General features: G+C 49.1%; 7 non-coding genes across 7 annotated transcripts; 4 read left to right on the plus strand and 3 right to left on the minus strand.

Annotated features, from left to right (window-relative positions):
* Positions 1-670: 670 nt before the first annotated feature.
* Positions 671-742, minus strand: trnah-gug (transfer RNA histidin (anticodon GUG)). Its single transcript has one exon. It is a non-coding gene; the product is annotated as a tRNA-His (tRNA).
* A 143-nt stretch (positions 743-885) lies between these two features.
* Positions 886-957, plus strand: trnae-uuc (transfer RNA glutamic acid (anticodon UUC)). Its single transcript has one exon. It is a non-coding gene; the product is annotated as a tRNA-Glu (tRNA).
* A 503-nt stretch (positions 958-1,460) lies between these two features.
* trnad-guc (transfer RNA aspartic acid (anticodon GUC)) lies at positions 1,461-1,532 on the minus strand. Its single transcript has one exon. It is a non-coding gene; the product is annotated as a tRNA-Asp (tRNA).
* Positions 1,533-2,571: 1,039 nt separating this feature from the next.
* Positions 2,572-2,644, plus strand: trnaf-gaa (transfer RNA phenylalanine (anticodon GAA)). Its single transcript has one exon. It is a non-coding gene; the product is annotated as a tRNA-Phe (tRNA).
* A 108-nt stretch (positions 2,645-2,752) lies between these two features.
* On the plus strand, positions 2,753-2,825 carry trnav-aac (transfer RNA valine (anticodon AAC)). The gene has a single exon. It is a non-coding gene; the product is annotated as a tRNA-Val (tRNA).
* Positions 2,826-3,320: 495 nt separating this feature from the next.
* Positions 3,321-3,392, minus strand: trnah-gug (transfer RNA histidin (anticodon GUG)). The gene has a single exon. It is a non-coding gene; the product is annotated as a tRNA-His (tRNA).
* Positions 3,393-3,535: 143 nt separating this feature from the next.
* On the plus strand, positions 3,536-3,607 carry trnae-uuc (transfer RNA glutamic acid (anticodon UUC)). Its single transcript has one exon. It is a non-coding gene; the product is annotated as a tRNA-Glu (tRNA).
* Positions 3,608-11,655: the final 8,048 nt, after the last annotated feature.

Genomic DNA, 11,655 nt, shown 5'->3' on the forward strand with positions numbered 1-11,655 from the left:
TGAGTGCTTTTTTTTTCAAATCAAGATGAGTCGTCAAAGTTCAAGGAGGAAGATCAGGTAAACACGCAATCTTTACTGCCGCCTTTTACAAATGTGTGATGTGTAACAGAATACAACCGTTAAACACGCTGGGCTTTGCTGCAGTCCAACTGAAGGTAAATGAGTTTGTACAATAAACACTTTGTTTGATGGACCCCTAATGTAGGATGTGTCATTCAGTTCCGTTTGTTCCCAATGTTTCCGGTGCCTTCGTGCACTCTTGTACCGAGCGCACGTTCCTTCTGTACGCAGAGCCGACTGTTTGCAATTTGGCCGTGCGGACAGACCAAGACGAGCTCTGTCGAGTCAAAAGCAGCGCAGGACCTGCAAGAACAACAGAAAGATGACCACCCAGCGGGGGCCTCCCACTGAGCCCAGGATCTCATCAAGAATCGACTCCAGCAACAGGGCTGGGCGCGTTGTTCCATACTCCGACCACTCTCGGTGTAAACAGCTCCTGCGTTTCCTTTGGTGTAACTGGTTCGTCCTGCATGGCCGACTGTGTAGAACATCTCGAGTAAGTCGTTGAAGAAAACAGAGAAGAGGTCGGAGTGGGCTCTGGAGTTCATCAACGATTGGCTTTTTTTTTTGTCTTCACTCGTGAAGCTAGTAAAAGCAGACGCCCCTATTCTGCCGTGACCCGGATTCGAACCGGGGTTGTTGCGGCCACAACGCAAAGTACTGACCACTATACGATCACGGCGAGCTAGCGAGACACGCACGGCCCTGCCCCTGAGTATACCCAGTGTACATCGGCCCTTCGACACTCTGAGTGCCGACTCTCTGATGCGTTTTCTCCACCAAGCAGTTTGCTTGCCTTGAGCACGGGACGGCGTTTTACCGCGCTCCCATATGGTCTAGCGGTTAGGATTCCTGGTTTTCACCCAGGCGGCCCGGGTTCGACTCCCGGTATGGGAAGGTGTCCTTTTGCCTTCTGCTTTCCATAGCATCCGCACCGTGTACTAAGGAGCCGCATTTAGACCACTGGCCGGCGACGTCGCCCAGCGTTTCCGTAGTGTAGTGGTTATCACGAAAGGTCCCCGGTTCGAAACCGGGCGGCAACAGAGCCGCTTCTTTTCTCGCCACGCCCACTGTTTGGGGGTTCGCCGAGCGCTGGGGTCGAACAGACCCACTCACCTCGTAGTGCGGCGGGACCTGCCCCGTGCCTGTCGCAGCGCCTCCTGCTTTCACTTCATTGCGCGTCCTGGGGTCGAGCAGCGTGCCGTGCAGAGGCTCCGAAAGCGAGAGCAATGGGAAGGTGCGCGACGATCCGGACAGGCAGTACTCCTCTGTGAAGCGCCACTCGTTCCCATCGATCTTACAACTAGTAAAAGCAGACGCCCCTGCTCTGCCGTGACCCGGAGTTGTTGCGGCCACAGGGCAAAGGCACTCCTTTCTCTGAGGAGGTAGAAAAAGAGCGACTCCCCGTCGGGGAATCGAACCCCGGTCTCCCGCGTGACAGGCGGGGATACTCACCACTATACTAACGAGGAAGACGTCACTCTCCCTGACCCCCGGCATCGTGTCCCTACCCACAGCGCTGGAAGCCGGCAGTGGGTTTCGCCAGGCGTGCTGTGATTCCTTTACGGAGCACAAAGTTGTAAGATCAGCGAGAGATCACAGCCGACCAACTCGGACTGACTTGCTTTTGACGTTTTTCAAAGCGTTCTCTGTGCACGACTGCGCCGCCTAGCACATCCAAACGGGTTGCACAACTTTGAACTAGCAAATGCAAGAGAGCCAAGACGCAGCCACAATTCCCACCCCTTAATCAATTCGACCTAAAGCCAATTCTCATCAATTTCCCTACGGGATGAATAAAGTATTATCTATCTATCTAAGCCCCCTCTCTCTTAGCTCAGGTTGGATCTGTCTCCCAAAAGCGCACACACCAGTGTCGTTGAGGTGCTCTTCTTCATTTCTAAGGGCAACGTCAACATTCACTCCTACCCCGGGAAAAGAAAAGACGGCGTCCGCAGCAACAACAGCTCCAGTCTCTGCACAGGAGCCCCGCTCCGCTGCCCCGTCTCCTGCGGAGTGGAGTCCTGCCTGGAGCCGTGTCCCAGGGCTCCTGGGAGGAAGAGAGAGCCCCCTCCCGTTAGCCACTCCCACTCGGGGGCTCTTCCACGCTCTCTGTGAGGGGCAGGGCAGGTGTGTCCAGTAGCTTATCGTGCGGAAGCCGGGGGCGTCGGAGAGCTGTGATCGTCCAGACCTTGAGGTGTCACCTCTTTGTCTGCTCCGCCGCTCCGCCCCAGGTCTGGTCCAAAGTGGCTCGGCAACCCCTCACACCTCCACGTGTCACAAGCTCGGGTGTGGTCGTTAGACACCTGTGGGGTGGTGTTCTGTTCTTGCTAATTGTTTCCTGCCCGTGGCAGGCAGGAGTCCACGCGAGCTGGACGGAGCTCAGAGGGCGCAGCTGGGTGGGTGGCTTTCCTTCTGAGGGACGTTCCTGCAACACGCTCCCGCTCCTCTTGGTGCGCTCATGCCGCAACACAGGAAGGCTGGAGCGGGTGGCCTCTGGCAGTGAACACCGCCGAAATAGCTCAGTTGGGAGAGCGTTAGACTGAAGATCTAAAGGTCCCTGGTTCGATCCCGGGTTTCGGCATTTTGTTTCATCGCGCCCTCTGGTCCTCTCTCCAGCGCCCCTGCCTCAAGTGACGCTTATCTTGCACAGCCCGAAACACAAACTTGACACCGGCAGCAGTGCGTACAGGTTTCCGTAGTGTAGTGGTTATCACGTTCGCCTAACACGCGAAAGGTCCCCGGTTCGAGACCGGGCGGAAACAGCCTCTTTTGGCACGCTCCTGTGCTTCGCAAGGGTCTTGAGCGACGGGCCGTTTGTTCCAATGTTTCTGGTGCCTTCGTGCACTCTTGTACAGAGCGCACGTTCCTTCTGTACGCAGAGCCGACCGTTTGCAATTTGGCCGTGCGGACAGACCAAGACGAGCTCTGTCGAGTCAAAAGCAGCGCAGGACCTGCAAGAACAACAGAAAGATGACCACCCAGCGGGGGCCTCCCACTGAGCCCAGGATCTCATCAAGAATCGACTCCAGCAACAGGGCTGGGCGCGTTGTTCCATACTCCGACCACTCTCGGTGTAAACAGCTCCTGCGTTTCCTTTGGTGTAACTGGTTCGTCCTGCATGGCCGACTGTGTAGAAGATCCTTAGTAAGTCGTTGAAGAAAACAGAGAAGAGGTCGGAGTGGGCTCTGGAGTTCATCAACGATTGGCTTTTTTTTTGTCTTCACTCGTGAAGCTAGTAAAAGCAGACGCCCCTATTCTGCCGTGACCCGGATTCGAACCGGGGTTGTTGCGGCCACAACGCAAAGTACTGACCACTATACGATCACGGCGAGCTAGCGAGACACGCACGGCCCTACCCCTGAGTATACCCAGTGTACATCGGCCCTTCGACACTCTGAGTGCCGACTCTCTGATGCGTTTTCTCCACCAAGCAGTTTGCTTGCGTTGAGCACGGGACGGTGTTTCACCGCGCTCCCATATGGTCTAGCGGTTAGGATTCCTGGTTTTCACCCAGGCGGCCCGGGTTCGACTCCCGGTATGGGAAGGTGTCCCTTTTGCCTTCTGCTTTCCAAAGCATCCGCACCGTGTACTAAGGAGCCGTATAAAAACAACCCTAACGCTTGCCAAACGCCTGAGAAGAGGGGGCGCTTGTTTTACACCGGGGACCTCTTGCGTGTGAGCCGCGCTGATCATCGCTGCACCTCTGAAACCTGCAGGAGGTGGGAGGGGTGACTCTGGGAGACAGTGTTGACCTTCCAGAATAGGGTGTTTACTCTCCGAGATGATATTTGCACATTCTGGAGAGGAGATTTTCTCCACTTTAGTAGCCCGATCTCTTCGATTGCGAGGAGAGGGCTGTAGACTGTGGCGCCGCCTTTCCTGCTCCGTCCATGACAGGAGTCAATCAGCGCACTCCGATAAGGGCACTGGAACGCACATTGTTTGGGGATTCGCCTAAACGGGACTCGTAAAATATGAATATAGCTGTATAATGATATTCTGATGGTTTTCGTTCCAGACCTCAGTGGAAACCTAGAATCAGGCAACGGTTGTGCTCCGTTTCCGCTGTCGCCTCTTGTCACAGTTTAGTGTCCGTTGTTTGAGAAATGTAATTGATGCAGTAACACGCTCTGGCCACTAGATGCCACCAGCGGACTGAAGAAAGCTGATTGCTGGCGCTCCAAGATTTACTGTTATAATGTCTCCTTCAATCTTACATTAATTATATTATGTTCTCGCTTGCGAATTCCTGAACCTGTCATCTCTGTATTTAGTAAATTAATAACCTTACAGTATGTACCATCTGCAGAGGCAGTTTTCGCCTGAAGTGATGTTCCCTCAAAGATTTTGTAATATCTCTGGACGTATGGACAGCTGAGGTCTACTGTAGGGCTTTCATTTCTGCTCATTTACATTCTGTTGATACCGAATGAGATGTCAGATTAGCACGGGCTTGAAACAAGCTCCAGTTGCAGCTCCTGTTGTTTCATCCTTTTCTGCTCTCCATGTCTGGGCCTGTGTGACAGACCCAGTCAGTTATGGTGCTGTCAGAACTTGGCCTGTCTGATAGATCTGGTCAGTTCTGGTGCCGTGAGAACTGGGCCTGTCTGATAGATCCGGTCAGTTCTGGTGCTATCAGAACTGTGCCTGTCTGACAGATCCAGTCAGTTCTAGTGCTGTCAGAACAGGGCCTGTCTGATAAATCCGGTCATTTCTGGTGCTGTCAGAACCGGACCTGTCTGACAATAAGGGTGTCTTCCTGTCCTCAGCTCTATGTCTTACAGGGCTGCTCTTCAGTCAGATCCTCCTTTTCCGAACTGATGGAGAAAGTCGCAGTGATCCTACAGTCCTTTTTTTCATCATTCATAATGCACTCAAACCAGCAAATAAGCTTTTTCCTCTCTACTGCACAGTATAACATTCTTGCAGTTATTTCACAACAAACTACACAATATTAACAATCAACTCATCATCGCCTACGCCCACTCCTGCTCTCACAGATCTGACTGTTGTTGATGCTACTTAAGTGACTGAGTTGGCAGATGACACATACTCCATGTGTCCAGGACCCTGCTCCTACACATCTACTCAATTCTAGGTTCTCTGCTTTCTGTCTATTTTACTTGTCCAGCAATCTTCTAGCTGCAGGCTTCTATCATAACTGAGTTTGGAAAACAGTGGTCCAGACCTTAAAGTGCTCACTAACTACTGTTCAATTTCCAGCTTACCTTTACCTTCAAGAACTCATGCACAAACTATTGCACATCAATTTATAGGTATAATTTAAAGATGGCATCTTGCATCTAGTGATCTGTTTGAACCCCTGCACCAAGGGTCTGGACAAAGACACAGCACTGAAACAGTATTGAATCAGCCCCTGCTGAGGTGGCAAATGATTTCTGCTCACTGTGAAATTCTGTGTTGACTTTAAGGTTCTGTTCCTTGGATTTTAGTAGAACTCAGTCAGGTGTGGCTCCTTCAGCAGGCAGGTAAAAGCAAGCAGCACACCTGTTGTCGGACTGCCACTGACTGAGACATTGAGAGTGTGAGACATTCTTGGACAGCTGGCAATCAGAATTTTCTTATATCATGTCTAACTTTTTACATTCTGTGTTTAAATAGCGATTGTGTCTCTATCTGAAACGTGATGTTAATGGTAACAGAAGAGGCTGATACTGTATGTGTGGATTATAAAAGACCCTTGAAAATTATGCATTTCAGAGCAAAGTTAAAGCATTTGATCTGCACTCTGGATCCCTGCCTTTACAGACTGGCTTCAACACTGCACTGAGCTGCACTGTAACTCCTGCATTATGCACGGAGTTGTCAAGTTGCAGGTTATCGTAAAACCTAGCTGTATGTGTCAGGAATTGGCTAAGACTGCAGTTAAGACAAGATCTGATCATTCCGGTTTTTCTTTCTACTTAAGACCCCAGTAAGAAAACATCGCTTCATGCTTTCAACCTGTCAGCACACAGAAAGCTCCTCAGCTGTCTGAGGAATAATCCTGTTGTTCATTGAAAATGTGAGTGGACGTCCAGTGTTCTAAAGAGTCCAGAGGGGCAGCAGGAGTGGCTCTCAGGTCAGAAAGAGTATTCAGGCGCCAGAGCCTAACCTGGAGTGATCAAAAGGTTTCAGTACCTTCGTGGGTCAGGCTTACAAAAATGTTCAAAATGCACAGTACCAGCTGACAGCTATAGCCTGCCTCAGTCTGATGTGAATTATAATACCGCTTTACTTAAAGACGTCATGAACGGACTGTGTGCAGAGAGGGAGAAGTAGTTATTATTGATGATTATAATTTTCCTCTCATAAACTGGGACAAACCATCAAGAAAGTTGGTAGCTGAAACAGAAATTGTTCACTTTGCTACCAACTGTTTTCTTGCTGTGTTTGCCAAACACCTACAGCAGAGAATGCTTCAGCAGCAGATTGAGCAGAAATAAAGCATGAGGAAAGTGTCACAGATCCTAATAGAAAATGTCTTGACAATGAAAGAGAAATGACTGATGTACTAAATAAATATTTCACTCGTGTTCACCTGGAAACAGTCAATGTGCTGCTGACTGAGCAAAGACACAGATCTGTACTAAACAGCATTAGCAGGAATAAGGCAGAAGTGTTACTGGTGCCAGAAGCACTTAAACAAATGTTTAGCTCCTGAAGGTTAATTGGCATTTGTACAGTATTTAATGAACAAGATAGATGCTATTCATAAGCTCCTCCAGAACTCTCTCAGGACAGGGGTAATACCTGATGACTATAAAGTCACCATAGCCGCCATCCAAAAAAGAGCAAAAACAGCCTGATGGCGTTCTGGGGGTTAATAAAGTGACTTGACTTGTGGGGAAAGTGTTTCAGCGCCTCCTGTCTGAATGCAAGTGATCCTGCAGCCAGTAAATAATTATATCGCATTGGCTGACTTGGAGATGTATGAAGCACAGAGAGGAAGATCTCTTAGCAGTACAAGACCACTAACTAGGGCAGACTTGCCTAGTATTTTAAGAACACAAAGATAAATTAGTGCTGCTTCTGCAAAGTGCTTGTCTCTGGAAAGATGAATGAGACACGGTTACATGAGACAGCAGATAAATTACCCTCTATTTAGAACTTGGTGCTCTTTATGCGAAGCTATAAAAAGTAAAGGTAATTTTATTTACTTTATTGATGTTACAAAATTTAGGTCATTTTAGATTATTTTTAGCTTAAATCTGGGGAAGCTGTGATCTGTGTCTCACTAGTTGTCCCCATGTGTAGGAATCATTAATTAAGGGAATAATTTAAGGATGTGATCCATCTGAATTAAGAACACCAAGGCTCCTCAGCATCAGGTGAGTCACCTCTGGGCCTGTTTGTCAGGGGGAGTGGACTGGCAGCACTACTGTCCAGCAGACGGGCTGAGTGGACACTCGTCTCTGCTGAGTGATCAGGCTGTCGGTCCCACAGAAACACTGGCAACGCTGCCTGCAATCAGCCAGCTGAGTTGTCAAGGGCAGCGACCATGACTGTCCCCACATCAAACATGACACACAGGTCAAGACAGGAGCTGCAAATTAAGAGCTTCACTGATATAAGGCCGGGTCATGTGACGAGTCTGCTCTTTCTGGAGATGGGTTTGTGTTGGCACGGCAGTGTAATGAGATACCGTGAGAGATTCACTGGGACTGAGATAGTTCCTCGCTTCTATAATTCAAGCTTGGAGGCTTGGATCTTTCTCTTGTGGTGGTTTTGGTTATATATTTACTAAAACCTATTGTGACTCCCTAAATAATAAGAGTGCTCCTGCGTCACTAAGGGTAGGGCAGACCTCGATGGACAGGCAGATCTTCCCAGAGAGGTTCAGCCTACAGCCTGTGGGAGACAGAAGATTGCAGAGAAGCTGCAGGACATGAACCGGCAGCAAAACAGCAGAAACAGGCTCTGAGTTAAAATGAAGAAATAAAGCCCCAACACATGCTTTTATGCCTTTGGATTCGGGGGTATGATCACAACTTGATACCCAAGATCAATCCACACACTCTCACTCTGTGAGGTTGCTGACCTGCACAGTTCACTGCGCAGGACGGCAGTCCCACTCCTCACACTTTCTTCCACTCCTGAGCCCCAGGACACCTGGAGAGCTGGGTCTCACAGGTGCAGATCCTGCAGCCATTAATGAGTTCTGCCTGCATATTTCTCCCAGGCAGGTTTTAAGTATTCAGATTGCATCAGAAATGAATTTCCAAGAACTATGTCATTGTTCTCAAATCGGAGAGTATGTAAATTACTGTACTTTTGGTTTTCTAAAAGGAGTTAGAACATCTCCAGTGTTTGAAAATAGTCCCCGATTGTCTGGTTGAGGGCTGCAGTGACAACTGAACTGCCACAAGAGGCCGCTATAGAGTCGGCCTCAAGCTCTGCTTGTTGGATTCGCTCACCTGTCGTGCACAGTTCACCTGGGAGAATGGCGTGATTGTTAGGTGTGTGGACTGCAGGAATGTGGGAGTGGAGTGTTGTAGTGTGGGTTAGAGAGGGGGTGGTAGTAGCCTCAGTTTCTATCATTCTGGAATTCAGAGTCATTTCCTTTCATTTGAAGAAATCCCACTAAGGTCTGTTGATTTTCTTTTAACCTCTGGATTAAATTCAGTAGCAAGAGTCAGAAAGGCATCTTTTACATTATTTCCGGAGCAAATAACAGTATTGTATTGTCTGATAATACCAACACCCAAAACAGCGCTGTGCTTCTTGAAATGTGCTGCTGTGACACTGGTGTTACCAAAGCGAACAGCTGCAACTGTAAAAATAAACAAGCAAACAAAGCAAAGCTGAGAAGTCTGTGAAGAGTTCACACACACACAGCACTGACACACACACACACACACAAACTCAGCACTGACACACACACAGAGTACTGACACACACACAGCACTGACACACACACAGAGTACTGACACACACACACACAGCACTCTCTCACACACAGCACTGACACACACACATGGAGTACTGAAACAGACAGCACTGACACACACAGGGCACTGACACAGACACATTCAGGGTACAGACACACACACACTCAGGGTACAGACACACACTCAGGGTACAGACACACACACACACAGGGCACTGACACACACACACTCAGGGTACAGACACACACTCAAGGTAAAGATACACAGATACACAGCGCTTTAACAAACACACACAGGGTACAGACACACACACTCAGGGTACAGACACACACACACTCAGAGTACAGACACACACACTCAGGGCACTGACACAGAGACACTCAGGGTACAGACACACACACACTCAGGGTACAGACACACACACTCAGGGTACAGACACACACAAACTCAGGGTACAGACACACACACACACAGGGCACTGACACAGAGACACTCAGGGTACAGACACACACGCACTCAGGGTACAGACACACACACACTCAGGGTACAGACACACACACTCAGGGTACAGACACACACAAACTCAGGGTACAGACACACACAGACACAGGGCACTGACACAGAGACACTCAGGGTACAGACACACACACACTCAGGGTACAGACACACACACTCAGGGTACAGATACACAGATACAAAGTGCTCTAACGAACACACACAGGGTACAGACACACACACTCAGGGTACAGACACACACACACTCAGAGTACAGACACACACACACACAGGGCACTGACACAGAGACACTCAGGGTACAGACACACACACACTCAGGGTACAGACACACACACTCAGGGTACAGATACACAGATACACAGTGCTCTAACGAACACACACAGGGTACAGACACACACACACTCAGTGTACAGACACACACACTCAGTGTACAGACACACACACTCAGGGTACAGATACACAGCGCTCTAACGAACACACACAGGGTACAGATACACAGATACACAGCGCTCTAACGAACACACACAGGGTACAGACACAGCGGTCAGGCACTCATGCGCACGCACGCCAGTGATAAATATTACATAAGCCCCTTTGAACCGCCGCAGTCTGCTGAAGAGCCTGGAGCTGGGAGCAGGAAGAACAATGGCTGAGCTTCTGCCTACGTTCTGCTCGCAGCTCCATTTGGCGCCTCAGAAAGACCTGTTTCCCAGCAGCACAGAACTTGTCAGGAACCAACACCTGCACTACTGCACCTGTGCGATTGTCCTGACCACAGACTGGACAGTCCCTGCTCAAGCACAGTGTGACATGAACAACAACACAAACAAATCAAACACAGTTTTCGTCTGATTAAATTCGCTCAATAAATTGAAACATAATCATCATATTTTACTGTGATACTGAAGATTGTTCTGTGTCCTTTTTTGGATGAGCCAGACCCCTTCTAGCAGAGTCATTTAAACCTGATTTAACCTGCTGTCCAGGTCCAGGTCCAGGTACAGACACAGGGCAGCAGTCAACACGCACGTGATGCAGCTCTTGCAGACGCACACTTCAGCCTGCAGTGTTCCTAAACTTTCTTCTGGGTTTAGTAAATGAAACTCGTGAGAATATTTTCCTCAGACCGCCTCCTTAGCAGCCGGTAATGCTGAGCACGTCTTTCCACTGTGCCCTCTCTGTTCACTCGCCTGCCGCTTCGCCCAGAGGCTTCAGGTCCCCCTTGTTCCCCAGATGAGTTTCAGTTTCTGTTTATTCATACGCCCTGAGTAAGTGGGGCTGCAGGACCTCTCTCAAAGGCACAGAAACACTGTGAAGGATTTGAACCTGCAAATCCTACCCTAGTCAGGAGTCTAGAGGTTTAGCTGCTTCTCCAGAGAAAAAGAAACGTTCGGCTGTTCGCTCTTTTGTTGTGGAGAATATAATCTGTCCTGGCGTTAAGGCTATGTCATGAAGATAATTTGTTTCACATTTTTGTTCCAACAGCAACATGACTGCCGCAGGCAGCGCAGTTTAATTTTGACTCCTGTGTAATGTGGTTTATCCCAACCCACGGTGCAAGTGGAGGGGGTCCCTGTCCTCTCCTGATTGCCTCTCGTAGTTTGGAAGCAGGCTGATTTCATAGTGTCGGCAAAGGACACATCCTGGGAAAACAGTGAAGATGAAAATGATTTACCAACATACACACCTCCGTCTTTCTCATAAGGAGACAGCCATGCCTTTTCAAACCACATTACCCAGTTCAGGATCACAGGAGAGCTGGCATTTATCCCAGGGATCACACAGACACACACCCACCCCAGGGCTGGTTCATTCAGATGCTAATTATCAACTACTGTTGGACTGTGGGAGGAAACTGGAACACCCAGAGAAGACCCACACAAACACAGAGAGAACATACAAACTCCACACAGACAGCTGCCCAGGAACTGAACCCAGGGCCCTAGCACTGTAAGGCAACTATGCTGACCACTGTGCCAGCCCACCTGCGATCTCTTCCCATTTTCTGTTTGTAGTTTTTGGTGCTCCATACAAGTGATGCTCTATACTTGTCCAAATTAGATGCCGTCTGCCAGATTAGCTCTCTGCTTTTCAGTTCCCTTTGATGCTTTGACAGTGTGTGCTAATCCTCCTAGTTTGGTATCATCTGTGAATTTGACAAGTAAACTAACTGTAGCAGAATCTA

The sequence above is a fragment of the Lepisosteus oculatus genome, chromosome 2 (assembly GCF_040954835.1).
Source record: "Lepisosteus oculatus isolate fLepOcu1 chromosome 2, fLepOcu1.hap2, whole genome shotgun sequence".
NCBI lineage: Eukaryota > Metazoa > Chordata > Actinopteri > Semionotiformes > Lepisosteidae > Lepisosteus > Lepisosteus oculatus.